The sequence below is a fragment of the Cygnus olor genome, chromosome Z (genome assembly GCF_009769625.2).
Source record: "Cygnus olor isolate bCygOlo1 chromosome Z, bCygOlo1.pri.v2, whole genome shotgun sequence".
NCBI classification, from domain to species: domain Eukaryota; kingdom Metazoa; phylum Chordata; class Aves; order Anseriformes; family Anatidae; genus Cygnus; species Cygnus olor.
The window spans coordinates 2,831,364-2,847,585 of record NC_049198.1 but is presented as its reverse complement, the minus strand read 5'-3'; the positions used below and the strand labels follow the sequence as shown (position 1 = coordinate 2,847,585).

Here is a 16,222-nt window from a genome sequence, read left to right as displayed (position 1 = left end):
CACACGTGCTGAGAATGATGGGAGCACCAGCCCATAAAGCCTTCTCTTGGTAAGTTACAAGCCTCTGACTAGAGCTTTCCCCTTATTTTTACTTACTTTTCTCCGTCTATCTACTTTATTGCAGTTCACACACCCACCACGTGCTCCCAGCTCCTCTCCTCTCGGGTTCCACATCAGCCAGTGACCTGACTGAAAAGCCGTAGCCTCGTCCACCCTGTGCTCAAACTGAGCTCAGGCCACATTAGCTCTCTTCTGAGCATCTGCATCTGCTGATTAAAACATTAGGAGGAACGTCAGCTTGGAAGCGACGCATTTGATCAGCCAATTACTGTAACAAAAAAGCAGTGAGCTCTGATTTGAGGTACGTGAGAAACCGTGGCTGCTGCTTTCTGTCGTGCTGGAGAGAGCTTGGAGCACACCACAAAACGAGAGCGTCGCTCGGGGAGCTAAAGGGGGAGTCTGCAGGCTGAGCGTGAGCCTTGTGCCTGAGGTCTTGGCACCACCGAGGAGTGTGGCAAAAATGTGTGTGTGTGTGTTTAAGGGGGCTGCTGGATTTTGGGTAGTGAACTGCAGTGAGTGCAGGAACAGTGGTTGCGTGCAGCAGGTGGGTAAGTCTGTAGGATGCTCTTCTGGGGTGAAGAGCAGCTGGCTGGTGGAGATGCTCGCTGGTGTCTTTGGAGGGTCAGCGGGATGATCCCAAAGCACAGGGCTTTGTTCACGGCAGCATCTCGTGTTTTTGGTCCGTGTGGCTCATCCCAAGCAGGCTGTACGGGCAGTGTATGGCCAGCTGCCTCCAGCCTCGTAGCAGGATGTCAGCAGAAATGGGTGCTTGGTGAGGCAGCCGAAAGCCAGGCTCCTGCCCGATGTCCCCCACACCCCCGTGCAAGTATCTGCTCTGAATTTTGCTCCCGTATAAACCCCGGAGAACAGCGTTTTGCTTCGCTCCTGTGCTGATGCCACCCTGCTGTGCTGGCATTAGGCGTAGCGTAGGTATTTTTAGCGGCTGCAAACTGTGAAATGCTGGGAGCCTGCTCCTGCAGTAACACGTTTGCTTCCTGAGGAGTCACGGGGGCTCGGGGGCTGGGCTGTGGCGTTGGGACGGCCGGGTCAGAGGCAGGTGATGGCTCTTGCTTGGTACAGGTGGTGAGGAAGAGAGGGGAGGGGGCAGGACAGCGAGCACATCCTCCTCTTTGGTCTCCCCTTCCTGTTTGCTTGCTCTGGTGTCAAACATCTGGATGTGAGCTCAGCCAAATTCCTGCTCTGGAGCCCTTCCAGCTCCTTGCGCTGTGCCTTGAGGCTGCCAGGGTGGGCAGAGCCGATGTCAGACCAACCTGGAAGGAAGAGATGGATAATACCAAGCCTCCCAGTCTCTTTGTGTGGAGAAAGGTGAGTGTGTACCCTGTGTATTAGTCACAGTGTGGGACCGTCCTCTTTGCTCCTTGCCTCCAGCAGCAGCAGCCTTCACTTGCCGCGGTTAATTGTCGTGCATTGTCACATCGACCTGCGTTACCTCTCCGAAAGCTCAGCCTGGGCTTCCAGGGTGCTTGCCGTTGGGAAGGAGTTTCTTCTGGCTTTCATTAAGCTGGAGGTAAGACCTGGTGGCCTCATCCTGGAAGTCTGGAGTAAGGGAAGATGTTCTTGCGTCCTTGAGTTGGTTCGGTTCGGAAGGGAGCTCTGCTGAGAGCAGGGCTGGCCTCAGAGTCAAACCTGGCTGCTCAGGGCCTCATCCAGTTGAGCTTTGACTCTCTTTCCAAGGATGGAGACTGCACGCCCTCTTGGGTGCTGAGCCACGCTCACAGCAAAGGATTTATGCTCTTATATCCCAGCAGTTTCCCGTGCTGCAGCTGCCGATGCTCAGAGCGCGGGGTGGGCGGCTGCCAGAGAGGCTTTGTGCTGCTGGTTTTAGTGGTGCCCTGTGTGCTGCTCTTGGCCCTCTCACTGGGCTTCGTGGCCACCCAGGGATGCTGCCACTCTCCAGAAACACCACAGTGCTCTCGTGCGTGCATGCATTTGAGAAAGCTTATCGCCAACTGACCTAATTATTATAATCTCGCTCTTCCCTAGTTCGTGCAGGTTTCCTTGGCTCTCACGAGGCTTCCCCAGTTCCTCCAAGCTGCACTTTGATTTTTTTGTCTCTCTTTTAATAACATAGCTCATTCATTCCAGCTATGCAAGCCAGAGAGTCAGACTTGTAGCCAGACACTGTGAAGTACCTGTGAATTGCCTTTCCTGGCCCTGATGGCCATCCTGCTGTGGTTCAGCTGCACCTCTTGGCACCTCGCTGGGCTGGCCCTGGAGCCCCACCGTGCCCAGCCTTCCAGGCAGCCCCCCTGCCTTTGTTTGCCTTTGGTCCTGCTCTTCGTCACAACCCTGTCCTCATCCCCCTGCCCCAGCTGTATGTCTTCATCGTGGAAATCCTCTCTCTGCCCATGTTACGGGTAGAAATCGTGTGTTGTCCCTCTGCCCTGCTCAAGGATGCAGGGCTGTTCGCTACCCATTTTTTTTTGTGCCTTCTGCAAGACCCCTGCTGCTGCCCTGCCCTTCCCGCTGCAGATGCTTCCTTCCCTACCTGACCCCTTTCCTTTGCAGAAGGGTTTATTTGGGTACAGATGTAGGCTGGTTACCTCGTAAAGGTGCCAAATTCTGCTCCAGCAAGACAGGGATTTGCAGCATGTCAACAGGATTTAACAGCAGCTTCAACGTGGATAAACGAAATGAAGCCTGCAAGAAAGGGGGGAAAGAAAACCAAAACATCACGTCTTGGGGTGAGTTCGTTTCATCCATAAATGTCTGAGAACTGGAGAAGCTGGGTGTTTCCCCGTGTGGCCTGACACCCAGCAGCAGCTGCCTGGCAGGCAGTAACCACTTATAACCTGGTGCCTCTTGCAGGGGCAGAGCTTACCGCTAAGCTCCCGTGTTAAAGCACCTGATGGGATCAGCAGAGGTTAGCAGAGGGCTTGAAAAACAGCAAGTCAGCACCATTGTCCTGAAAACTTGTTTTATGACCCGCCCCGCCTCGTCCTCTTCGGTATCCAGTTCGGCTTGGTTTGATGCGAAAGGGATCGGAGGAGCGGCGTGGGGGCATCAGCAGGGCTTTATCTGCGTTGGGGTTTCTGCGGCCGTCTGGGTTATCTGGTGCAAGGTCAGGCAGCCTCTGAAGGGTAAATATTTTCTAGTTGGGTGGAGCAGCCCGTGTAGGAGCTTTTAAAAGCTGAACCAAAAACACTGCTGGGAGCAGAAAGCCCCAAAAAGCTGGCCCAGGAGGGTCCCCTGCATCGCCACCACTCCGCATAGCTGGGTCTGTGCGCTCTCCTGCCCTTTGAGGGGGAATGTGGGTGTTCCCATTTCCCTCCTATTTAAAAAAATAGTGACGTATTTGATGCATGCCTGAGGTTCCTCTAAGTTCCTAACTGCTACCACATGCTCTGAATGACATGCTCTGTGCTGGCGCACTGCTGTGCCCTCTGCGCAGCGTGCTGGGGACGGGCGGGACCCCAAGTGGTACCCCAGGTTAGCCTCAGGTGTTCTGAGTGCTCCTAAATATCTGCCCGTGGGAAAAATGAGTGGTGGTGATTGTTTTTCAATTACTTGGCTTATAGAAAAACTGTGGTAACAAAGATGGCAGTGAGGAATGGGAGGGTTTTGATTGCAGTCAGTCAGAGTGGAGCTGTTTGATTTCATTAAAGCAGGGAACCAAATGACGTCAAGTCGAAGATGCTTCACCCAGTGCAAAGGAAAATGTTTTTTCACACCATTAAATGGAAAGCTGTGGAAACTTTGCGTATATCACTGTGAAACAAAAGCAGAAATCCTTTGTTTAAAAATACCAAACCCTGCAGAAAGAAAGAACTCCTTCCAACATTTTCTTCCCAGTGTTTTGGATGAAATGACTTGACCAAAACTATTTAAAAGTCACCAAGCCAAATCCGGGTCGCTGGCAAGCAAGTGGTGGTGGTGTGTGTTTGTTTTTTTTTTTTTTTTCCCTTCTCTGGCTCTGTGCCATTAATTTTTTTCTGATCATTGCAATGTGACCGTCAGAGGCTGCGTGGCTTCCAGGTGCTGACTCGCTGGGAATGGGTTAAGCTGGGCTGATGGCTGCGGCTTTTTGCTTCTGCAAAAGGGGATTCTTCAAGCCACCGCAGGCAGCAGAGGTGCACGAACCTTGTCCCGCGCTGGAGGAGAGGAGCTGTGGAGGCTGAACCGTGCAGCACGGCTGGCCCTGGGGTCCTGCCCTGTCCTGTCCTCATTTTTCGGTCATCTTGGGTAGGGTAAGTCGACGTCTGCTGCTCGGTGCCCGGTTTCACCTCTCTTTTCTTGTGCAGCAGGCTGTGGTCCTGGAAAAGCTTGGACGTCTCCTGGCACTGCAGTATCAGGGCACAAAAGCTGGGGGCTGTTCGTCTGGGGCAGGGTGTCCCCATGGACTCCCAGTCCTAACCGAGCTCAGCGCTGCCTCAGACCCCTTCCAGGAGGGAACAGGAAGCACATCTTGGAAAAGAGAAGTAAATGAACTTCCCGCTTACTGGGGGGGTATCGGTAGAAGTTACAGGACTGACAATTACCTCTGGTGAAAGAAACTGAGTTTGGGAAGGTTTCCTGAGCTCGGGGTGTGGGACGTGAAGGCTGGGGGAAGGATTTAATCCTCCTCCTGCATGGGGTTATCAGGACTGCTCCTATGGAAGAATAGGGGAAGAATTGCTTAGAAAGCCAAAACCGCACCCCGTGACGGAGTAGGGCATTGTGTTTGCTGGCTGGAGAAGAAAAATCCAGTGGGAGTGGGGAAACCCTGCACCAAGGCCCCGTGTTTTGCGTGCCATCCAGTACGCCAGGCACTACGTCAGCAGTGCTGTTTGTTAGCATCACTCCCACTTTTCTGGTAAAGTCTCCCATCGCTTACAATAACCTGGGGCTGGGCGCAGGGTTTGTTTTCCCGACCATCCATGTAGTGTAATTTATTCCAAAAGTGCCTTCTCCGCTCTCTCGTTAAGCTCAGCTGCTTCCCTTTTGAGCTGCATATATGGTATTAATACAGCTTCTTCACTCAAATTGCCCTTTACCTTTTTTTCTGTTCTTTTTTTAGCCAGAGCTAAATAGTTTGGGCTCTTTATTTGTCTCTCTGAGGTCAAAGGTACATGAACAGCAGGCTTCCTGCCGCAGCGTTTCTGCTGAAACTGCAGATGGTTCTCCCCTTTGCTGCAGTCACGGTCCTCCCCCCCACGTTCTTGCTATGATTAACTTCAGCACTGTTAATCCCTGGCTGTAAGCAGAGGCTGGCCAGGGCAGCGAGGCTCGGGAGGGAGCTTCCTGAGATGCTGACAGAGCCTCGCAGGAGCTCCTTCCATCCCTGCTGCTGTACCTGATGGACCTACGGCTTGGCGAACTTCACGGTGACGTGGTGAACCTTCACGTGGGCATGGTCTGTTGTGAGCCCCAGGTGACAACAAAATCCAGCGTAAAAGTCCCTTATGGATGTCTCTGAGCTGTCCTCCTACCTGCAGGTCCTCCGATCACCGTGTGGGGAGCAGCTCTGGGCATGGCTGGGTCTTGTTGGGGCTCCTCGGGGTGGGCACAGCTGTCCTGAAGGTGGATCTTGTTGGTCTTGGATGTCTGTGGGTGGTCGGGGGTCTTCCAGTCCTCACCCAGCCCTGTAGGAACCGCATATCTGGTGCGGTCATGAGGCATGTTTATCAAAATAACTATTTCTGGCGTTATTCCTGGCCAGGCTGTGTTTATGGAAAAAAAACAACAACAACAAAAAAAAAACTTGGTGCCTTCTTGTCCTGTTTCTCTTGAGCTGCTGGGTATTTACTCATCGCAGGTACCCCAGAAGCACTCTGAAACTAGGACCAAATTTCTGGTGCTGCTCTGCTCCCACCAAGCCTCTCCGAATCCCCAGCATGTTTCCTGTGGCTGGGCTTCATGGTGCTTGTCCATGCCCTCAGAGCCTCTCGGCACGTGGCGTAGAGGGCAGAGGCTGTTCTTTGCAGGCCAAAATTGATTCTGGGTTTTTTGGGCACAGGACTTGGCATGCAGCGGGTGCTCGGGTTCCCGTGAAACAACGTGTGGCTGCAGAAGTAGTCGGGAGTGAGCTCTTCTGTCCCCCGAAACAGGCAAGTTTGGGGTTCTTGTCCCAACACACAGCTCAAAATGTGCAAAAAGCCGTAGTGACCAGGGAAGGCAGCCCATTCGGGCTGTCTCCGGGCATTCCCTGGGTAAGGCAGGTAAGTGCCTTCCAGCCGTGCTCTGAACTGCATGCTTCTCTTGGATGGCACAGTGTGCAGCTGCGGAGTTGGCTGGCAGCACCCGTCCCAGGTGTCACCCACATTAGGCTGCTCAGCATTTCCCAAAATGCTCCTTTTTCTGCTCAAAGTTTGCTTGGAGGCGATCCGAGCTGCCTCCTCCCCGGCCTGCCAGGCTTGACCTCGGCTGTGCAGCGAACAAACAAGGAGCGGGTGCCCGGGCAGGGTGACAGCTCTGCCTGTCCATTCCTCACCACGAGCCACGTCCGTGTGAGTGCGAAGCCAAAAAAGCTGCTGGTTCATGTCTGCTGGGGCACTTACCTCGGCCAGCCCAACCACGGAGGTGAACACGTGGCAGAGTCCCTGACCCCGACGTCAATCCCTTTGCTTCTGGTGTCCTCCTGCCAAGGGTCCTGTCCTGGTGGGAAGCTCAAAGGGCAGGCTGCACCCCTGACCCTGCTGGGAAGGGAGCTGCTGGCGTGAGCAGCACCAAACCTAAACCCTGTGGTTTTTAGGAAGCTGCGGTGCCTGTCCGTGCAGCTTTGTGTGTCCGCCCCGCTGCAGGGTCTGTGGGGTTTGTCTGTCGGTGGTCTGACCGCAGCCTCTCAGCACTGAGTCTGGGCACAGGCCAGCGCGGTGAAATCCAAGTTTTTAACAATGGAAATCCAAGTTTTTAACGGAATTCATCACTCCTATCAACCCCAAAGGGGTTGATCTCATGCTGTCCTGGAACTACCTTTCTCGGGGTGGCACATCACCCCGGTTGGGTGGCTAAGCCCTTCCCGTGCATGCCAAAATAATGGTGTTGGGAGAGAAAAGGGAGGTTTGGGGCTGAAGCAGAGCTTTGTAGGAAAGGGGAATCTAGTGCCAGGGCGGCTGGGACAGCGGGTGACGTGGCAGGGTCTGCGGGGACAGCGGTGGCTGCCGCTGCCTCCTGCCAGGAGCAGGGACTGCAGGCGATGAAGGAACGGCCTCAAAGACGTATTTGTGGGGACGTGCGTGCTCCTAGCCAGTTAGCGGCAATAATGATGTTGACAAGCAAAATGCGCTCAACCTGTTTGTCACCTCCGTCTGCTGCATATTAACGAAACCTTCCTGTCCCTCTCCTGTCCGCTGGGGCTTACCCGCGCTGAGCTTCGTTTACCTTTTAGCAATCAAACCCAGCGATCCCCTGGGCTATCGATAAACGTCGCCACGCAACTGCAGCATCGTTGCCCCCGGGATTCAGCAGGCTGCTCATCACTCCTGTCCCCTCGCTTGCCTCCTGCCACTGGAGGTGGCACCGTGGGGACGTGGTGGCTTTCGGGGAGACACACGGTGGCTGCTCCGCCGAGTGCGAGTCTGGAAGCGATTGCACAAACAAATGCTCCTGCAGCCTCAAAACCGAGGCTGGTGGCTGGCCACTAACGCGTTAAAATTCCTGTCCGGGGAGTTTCTCTGCTTGCTGTTTGCGGAGCTGGGTTCTTGAGGGACACGTTGTCGAGGTGGGTTGGTTCAAGCTGAGCCGTGGAGAGGAGTTGCTGTGCGTGCCACCACCTTGCGGATGGCAGCGAGCCTCTGCCGGGTGAGGCTCGCTCGGGATCCTGAACCATCGTTTCCCCATTATGCAGGGAGGATTTATGCCAGGGGTCTGGGTGATGGCAAAGCCGAGCCTTTCAGGTGGTGCTGGTTTGCATTGGGATGGCCCACCTGGCTGGAATAAATGTCACTTCTCTGAAATGCGATCGCTTGTCTGGGTGGCGACCTGCTGCCTGAACCACGTCCAGACCGTGGCAGGAATTGGGAGCAGCTAAGGAGGGCACCGTCAGCCTCGGGGAAGGGAGAGATTTGGCTTCCAGCTCGGTCCTGGTCAAACACCTGTGCTCAAATACACGAGGGTCAGACACCGTGCCACGTGTCCTGTCCCCAGCAGAAGGTTAGATAAGTAGGTGGGAAGTGGGAGATGCTGCTCATGGTTGGTTTTTTGTTTTGTTTTTGTTTTGTTTTTTCGGTTTATTTCCTTCCCCTGTCTTTGCAAGCTCTTGGCTTGTGCCTTCTTCATATCTGGGGGGTGCCAGAAGCAGGGGCTTCAGGGGATGGAGCTCCCTCCGTGGGGTGCTGCTGCCCCCAGCCCTGCCCTCCGCAGCGCCCCGCTGCAGGGATTGCTGCAGCCTGCTGACATCTCAGCCCGGGTTGGATGTGTCTTTTAGGATTACGGGGCTTTTCACAGCACAAGTGCCCATTATGTTGCCTCAGTGCCTGAAAAGAAAAGATTTACTTCCTGATTATGGTCTCCCTTCGGCTGTTTGCAAAAGACCCTACGTGCCGGTGCGTGAGCACGGGGTGGAAACGTGCTCACAAACCACAGGGATCAGCTCGGTCGTCACCACGGGGCGTGCTGGGACGGGGGACACGATCTGCTGGACGAGGGGTTTGGCACCGTGAGGGTTCCAGCATGCAAGGAGGATGTCCCTTCTTTCTACGCTCTTCAGACGTAAGCCTTATGGTGCTGCCTCCTTACCTGCTGGCTGATACGAGCGCGGTGTGTGGTGTTCAGCTCTTGGAGGAGAGGCAGTGCAGCTCCAAAGAGAAGTGCGTGTGAAAGCTCCATTTTTGCTCTTTCTTCCCTTCTTTTGGTGACCTTTCCTGCGGAAAGGTGAAAAATAACAAGAATAACGTGTGACGTGGGCTCTTGTTTCCATAGCTTTTAGTAGAAGTAACCGAACGTGAAAACAGATCCTGTCTATCGTAAGTCACAGCTTGTCGTAGCCACCCATGTACGTAACAAAACTCAGGCTGTTCGTGACTCAGGGGCCGTTGGTTCTTTTTTGTGACCTGTTGGAAATTCTATTTCTAGAAACGCCAACGTATCTTCATGCATTGTCTTTGTATAAAAGCAAGGTCCGGGGAGCGCACCTTGCCGTCACGCCATAGCCAGGGCGATGCCCAGCCAGCCCTGCCCCATGTCAAGGAGCATCCCACCGCAGGGTGGGACTGACGTTCCCCTCAGATGCCCCATAAACCCACCCCCGCTCACCTCCTGAGACCCAGAGGTGCCTGCACTGGTTGTGGGCTGGTTTTCCCTTTCTTTTCCTTGACAACATCCATCACAAACCAAAGGTAACATCTTTCCCCCCCCCGGGCAAGGAAGCGCATCTGTTGGGAAAGCGTCTAGTGCACAGATTTGACGTAACAAAAGGCTTTTTGTTTCTGAAGGTGTAGAGGTTTTGGTTTTGTTCAACAGGGGGAAAAAATCCACCTCCTAACCGCAGATGTCTTAACGGCAGTGAAGCAAGCTGCACGGTAAATCACTGCCTGGGTGAGAACGAGGGATTTCTCGCTTCCTCTGCCTTCCTCACCCTTCCTCCTTGGATCACTGCGTCAAGACAGCTGTTTGGGGTCAGATTCTCTGGCCTTTTGCACTTGGCAGTCTCCTGGCTTTTGCTCACTGTTACCAGGGTCAGCAGCTTTTGGTGGCACCAATGCGAGCGGCGTAACCCTGCTTGCAGCTGGCGGAGAAGCCAGGCGAGGTGAGCTAGTCCTGTCTGCATCCCGGGCCATTTTGGGGTATTTCCAAACCCAAATCCTGGTGACGGGTTACCCCACAGTGCTGCCGGGAGGGCTCCCTGCAAGGCAGGGCACCAGGGTGCAGCTGGGGATGCCCCGTGGCTGGCACTTACACTTATTTGTATTTATTTTAATGAGATGGCTCCGTCTTGATTTGCCGTGGCATCCGCTGGCTCCGTGACATGCCAGGCACGTCTGTGGCATGGAAACGTGGCAGCTGCTGGGCGCCTGGCCTGTCACTCGGGCTTTTCTGCATCGCCAGGTAGCAGAAACCAGACCCGAGCCTGGAAGGATGATGAAATACATAAAATGCTCAGCCAGCCGTGGGTACATCGAGTATCTGAGAAGCCCGAGGCTAGATCCAGCAGCAGTCGGTCGATGCAAGGTGTTTAGAGCTTAATTAGAAAAGGGTTAGATCCAAGATGTAATGGTTTGTATTGCTGTGCTTTACCTTTTGTCATCCAGGATGATACCAGCCAGGGAGCAGCAAACCCAAACCGTGCACGTGATGCTGCGTCGGTGCTGGCAGAGCTGCGGTGGTTCCTCCTGCCTGCTCCCTGCCCCATGGGAGCTGCTCACACGGTTTGCTCCGTGCCGAGGCGAGCCCTTGGCAGCAGCGATGAACTGCTCATTTCTTTCACCAGGATGCTCTCGCCGTTTGAGACAGACGCGTTGCTAATCGCCCGTTGTCGGAAATCCGCCGGGTTAGGGGAGAGAAAATATTGCTGCCGCAGGAGCTCGCTAAAAGGAGGCTGCGGGAAGCCAGCGGGGCCGTGGTGCTTGGCAGGAGCTTGGACCCCAAACGTGGAGCCGTGAGTCCTCCCAAACACTGCCCTTGTGCTGGCTGCAGCTTTGGGGAGGCCGGTGTGCTGCAGGACTGCTGCCCCGAGCCGTGGCACCGGCAGCAGCAAGGGGGGAGCCCACTTGGGTCTGGTGCCTGCCTCTTGGCTGCTTTATACCGTGCTTGAAGTGATGACAGAGGGGAAAGGGCTTGTTTTACTGCCTGACCTGAGTGCTGAGAGACAGACATAAAACAGAATATTCAAGGACTTAGGCCAGACAATAGCCAGAACCATACAAGTTGAAATATGGCTTGGGCAAGACGGTGGACACGGGGTGAGGGAGGCTTTGCCCAAGCGCCCTGCCTCTCTGCCCTGCCCCAACACGAAGTGTGAGCAGGCAAGGAGGGAGTCCTCTCACTGACAGAAAGAAGCCATGGGACCTCCGGTTGGGGCTGTCCTGCTGACTTTGAGGACGTAACCCCAGGACCTCCAAGGTACGAGGGTGCCCTTTGGGAAAGCTTGCCTTGAGTGTAAGTTCCCGTCGCTGGAACGAGGCGCGAGCTGCGTGGCTGTGAGATGCAGCCAGCAGGGTCCTCCTGCAGAGGAGGTGCCACGGTTAATGCTTGCATTGCTCCCAAAACGAGTGAAAACCACACAGGAAGGTGACGGGGACTCTGGAAGCCCGGCTGCAGCAGGCTCTCGGCAGCGAGGGAGGTGGCTGCGCTGGTACGTGAAGAATTTGCACCGCAGCTTCCTTTTATAGGAAGCAGCTCCTGCTCCTGGGAACACACGGCGTGATAGATCCCACATGGCAAAAAGGTTTCCAGTGATCTGTCAGAGCAGCTCTGGAGGCTGTCAGAGCCTGCCTCGCAGCTACTTGCTGCCATGCTGGCTGACCTGCTGCGGGATTTTTGGGAGACCATCAGCAAGAGAGCGTGCGTCCTGCGTGTGCCAGGCTGGGTGTTGTTCCTCCTGCCCTCCGTTTTCGTATTGGAGGAGCAGCACGGGAACTCTTTCAGCACTTTGCTGGAGGATAAGTAATGGAGAGATGCAGGTTTTCAGGCGTGGTACCTTAGCGTGAGTTTCTCATCCCATGTCTGAAGAGCTGTGGCCAAGTGTTTGGAAGGATGGGCTGCGCAGTTGCCACTTGCTGGGTTTGGTGGCTGCTAGTCGTTTTCATTGCTGGGCTTTGATACAGGTGCCTAAGTCCGCAGAAGCTCAGTACTGCCTTCGGGAGCTCTGCCTGAACTCTTTTACACTCACCTTGCCTAGATTTTGGTATTAAGTGCACGTTAACTCCAGGCAATGTAGTTAGGGGGGTGAGGAATGCATTTCACACTGCTGCTGCTTGTGTGTGCGCGGTAGCGTGATGCTTCTGTTTCTTCCTGTGCCAGAATCTTCCAAGAAACCCATCACGCGTGAGAAAGTGTATTAGGCAGGCGGCTTGCATCCTGTGAAAGCAAAAAATGAAAGCTCGTGGTGCCGCCTGCTTCCTGTGCTTCTGGAGTGAGCGAGCTGCGGGGAGCACAGCCCTGGAGCCAGGTGCGTCAAGGGCGGCCCTAAGCTGTGCCACCGCTGCGGGCACCTTGCAAACGATTTTTGGGTGCTAGGGACAAGCCCGGGAGTGCTGTGTGGGTGGCTCTGCTGCCCAGGAGAAGCTGCCCAGCCTGAATCCCGCAGCTTCAGTTGTCCTCACCCCGAGCTGTGGGATCACTTTGCAAGATGTCCATGGGAACAGCAGATACTCAGCACGCTCCCTGAGGGTGGTGCTTCGATATGGAAAACGAAGTTGGACGTGGGTTGCGTGATTGCGTCGGGTCACCTGCCACCAGTTGATAGCAGAATGGTGTTTTTTATGCACTAAGGCAGCCTGGAGGCAGTCATTTGCTTTCTGCGTGCTCAGTGGAAGCTGCTGACAGCATTATCAGCTGCCATTAGGGCTGACGTGCCACCAGGCTGGGCCTTGGGTAGGATCAGGAAGGCTTGCAGTTGTTGGCTTCGTGGCTGGGAGGACAGTTTGTCTTTCTGGCAAGGAGCAAGGACTGGTTTGGGGAAGATCTCCGTGTGGGCAGCGCTCTGGCTAACAAGGTTGTCATGCCAGGATTTTCTGGACACGCTGACCCCGCTCCTCACTTCGGGGTACGATGTTTCCATAGGGCTGCAGACCCTGCTCCCCGGGAGCTGGTTCCCCAAGGTGAACGCAAGCCTGGAGCACCTTTTGGAGGTGGGCTTGGTGCCGTGGGCAGGTCTGTGGGGTCGGCCGGTCTGCTGGGTGGGTGCTGCCTCGGCCCTGCCTGCTGGATGAACACCAAGGTTGCCCAAAAATGCTCGTTCTTCCTGAGCTTATTTGCTGATTAAGGCTAAAACTGCGCAATTGGAGGGCTAAAGGAGGAACCCCATTTAGATCACTCTTTAAAATAACAGCTATTAACTTCATTGTAATATATAATTATTATTAATCACTACTAAGTCATAATAATGGGTTTGCACATCTATAGACTCTTTCTGCTGCTGGTTCCCTGCCTTGTGGTAACAACGAGCAGGGCTTGGGCTTTGTGGCAAAGGTTTGGAAGGTAGTTTGCAGACCCCAAGAGCTTATAGCCTTTGTGCTTTGACAAAGGACAGGGAGACAGGAAAATATCATAGAGATTTGAGGTTGTTCCCTGTTAATTACCATATAGGATACACCTCTGGGTCGGGAATCCTGGGCGGCAGGCACTGTGCCACCAGGAGTCCGAGGGACGGCTGCTCCCCAAGGAGCTCACAAGCACATCCCTTTGCTCGGTTTGTGAAGGCATCAGCCCCTTTGTTGCTTGAATGTGGCCTAGGGTTTTTGTTCAAAACCTCTTGTTTGTACCTGCCTCGAGGGTGAGGCGAGGTGGGAAACCTGCTCCCTTCCTGCTGTGGTGGGCATGGGAGGCTGAGACGTGACTCACCCGTACTGCGTGGGGAAGGTTGGTCCCGTGGCACCTGCCCCATTAGGAGGTTGTCATTAGGAGGTTGTGGAGTCCCCCCTCCTCGGAGATCTTCAAAAGCCACCCGAGAAACCTGGACGGGACAACCAGCAACGTGATCCATGTCCCGTGCATCTGGGCTTTGGTGCTCCGCGCTGTCGTGCCGCTAGGAGAAACGGTGATTTGGGGCGGTGGTGGGCACGGTGACGGTGGTGGCGGCTGTTTGTGCAGTGACATTCCTTACCTGTGTCTAGGTGGAAATCTTCCCTGTGTTTATGTGGAAACGTCCTGGTGGCTTCTAGAAGCGGGCAGCGAGGAGGTGCTTCCCTGTCTGGTAGCTGGATGGGGTTAATTTTGGAAAGGGAGAAGGTTTAACTTTAGTTAGACATTGACGTGGAGGGCAAAGCTTTGCTGGGGGGCTTGAATTGGTCCAGACTGAGCCGGCTGCCTCCCGTCCCGAGGTGGCTCCTGCAAGGAGGAAGGGTCACCATCTGAGCTCCAGAGTGGCTCATGTGGGGAGCCAGGGCTCGCAGGAACCAGCAGCGGCACCTCTTTGAGCCTGTGGTTGCTTTCTGGTTTTGTTTTGCCAAGCGTGTTCATCTTGCACTTGTCGGAGTTTGGCAAAGCCCAGAAATCCGTAATACCAGCTGAAAAAGCCCTGCGTGAAAAGGCTTCCTGAGGATGGCAGCCAAACCAGCCCTCACCCGGGCACGTTTTGGGGAGCGCTGGGACATCTCTGGTGGAGGTGGGGAAGACGGTTACGTGATAACTGGGATCAAGACTCTCTGAAATGGGAGAGACGGCTCAGAATGAAGCAGGCTGAGAGAGCAGAGGAGGATGAATGGTGCAGTGCTTGAACGTCATCTCGCAGGACCGTAAAACCATTCGGGTTGGAGAAGACTTCAGGGGGTCTCTAGTTCGGCCCCTTGTCCAAAGCATGGCTTTGCATCCGTCCAACGGATAGCCTTTTGCTGAATTTGGATATTAATTAACCTTTTGCTGTATCGGTCAGCGTGCTCTGACCAAGAAGCCCGGTTATAGGGAGTGGGGTCAGAAGGGAAATCTAAAGGGCAGACGCAGAAAACTCGGAGCCGTGAGTTACCTGGGAGCAGCAGGCAGTGCCACAAGGCCAGGCAGTGCCCGTGCTGCCGTGCCTCTCCGCTGACACCCACGCTGGTGACAGCAGCCCGTCAGCAGTGGCTCCAGCCCCTCACAGAGCTGTCGGGGGGACGACGACGGCCCCGCGGGGTGCTGGTGCCTCTCGTTACGTGACTCACACCGGCTCCACGCAGACTAATCGCATAAAGGTTACGTACCACGACTTGTTGGTCATTTATTTTATTGTGAGCATGAGCTGTCGACCAGCTCGCTTTGCTGTCAGTGCCCGGACACCTGCTCTAGGGAGCTCTGTGTGCAGTGACGATCCTAAACCCAGCGCAGGGGGTAACTCATCACCATAAACACGGGGCGCTTCCACTGCCGAGCTCTGGTTTCCTTTAGGGAGACGGAGGTCCTGAAAATGACTCGTCTTTGGAGCTTTCTGCTGGAGACCCTGCAATGTCTAAAATACGAGGTTTGGGCTTGTTTGCTGCCCTTTGTGACTTTGGCCAAACCCGCTCCCTCTCAGTCCATCTCTCCTGTCGCAAATGCGCAAAGCACTGGTGGGCACATGGGGGAGCATCCCAGGGCAGCGACCCAGCGAGACCTTCCCTTGGCTCCGTGCCCTCCAGCATCACCCGAAAAAAAAAAAAAAAGGCAGAAAGCCTTCTCCTGCTGCTGTGGCCCTGGGGACGGGTCACCCTGGGGCCCTGCTGGCTGAGCCCCGCTCGAAGCTGGTGACAGCCATCCCCTTCCCCATGCGCAGGCACCTCCATCCACTGCCGTGCCCTCCAGGACGTGCTGTGCTTCCAGCTCAGGTCTTGACAATTTCTTTAGCACTTCCTATTTAATAATTGGTGCTTTCCACTTGATAATTGGCACTAATTAGCTAAGGGGTGAGAAGCATGCCCTCCGCCGGGGCTCCGCGCTCTCTGGGGCTCTTCTTTTTTTATTTTTCTATTTATTTTTTTTTTTCCTTCTTAACATGCCACATGATTTTGTTCGGGAGCTAATGTGTGATATTGATCTACATAATGAGCCTTTTTGACAGTCTGGGCACATTTGGGAATAATTCCTTGAGCAGACGAAATCCTTAGGCCAGAACTGCTCGTTCTCGGCAGTTTCCAAATGAAGCCGCAATTGTTCCGAAGTGACAGATGAGAAAGAGTTCGGGAGCTGGAAATTACACGAGCTGGGGACAGATTTTTCTTCTTCCCTTCCGGATGGCATGTGACTCACTCAGATTTTGCTTGGTAATTTTATACTCCTCTCCAACCAGGCTGTAAATACCGGTTCCTGGAGCAGGGGAGGGCGAGGGATGAAATCTGTGTCCCTCCGTGCGGCAGGAGATCCCGGTTCCTCACCCCGCCACCCGCAGGGAGGGAGGAGCACGAGCCTCGCTGCAAGACTCTGGTGCTAAATCCTGCTTAGTTCATGCGGAAATGCCCCTTCCCATCCCAGGTGCAAAAGCCTGGTGGTTTCTTTAAGGTGTGAGCGGCATTCAGCCACAGAAATAGGGACGCGTTTGTTCCCTGGATGCTCAAAGCCATGTGCAAACACCACGCGGCTTTGCAGCTGCACAAGAAGTAGCTGACAGCCGGTTGAT

The 16,222-nt window shown here is 54.6% G+C and overlaps 1 protein-coding gene across 16 annotated transcripts in view; it reads left to right on the top strand.

Annotated features, from left to right (window-relative positions):
* CTIF (cap binding complex dependent translation initiation factor) overlaps positions 1 to 16,222 on the top strand; it is a 135,623-nt gene that overhangs the window by 10,055 nt on the left and 109,346 nt on the right. For 8 of the 16 annotated variants that reach the window (XM_040540567.1, XM_040540565.1, XM_040540559.1 and 5 more), the window contains exon 2: positions 125 to 361. The exons of the other annotated variants lie outside the window; for them this stretch is intronic. The gene's annotated coding sequence lies outside the window, so the exon portion shown is untranslated. The remainder of the gene's footprint in view (positions 1 to 124; positions 362 to 16,222) is intronic. 16 annotated transcript variants of the gene reach the window in all.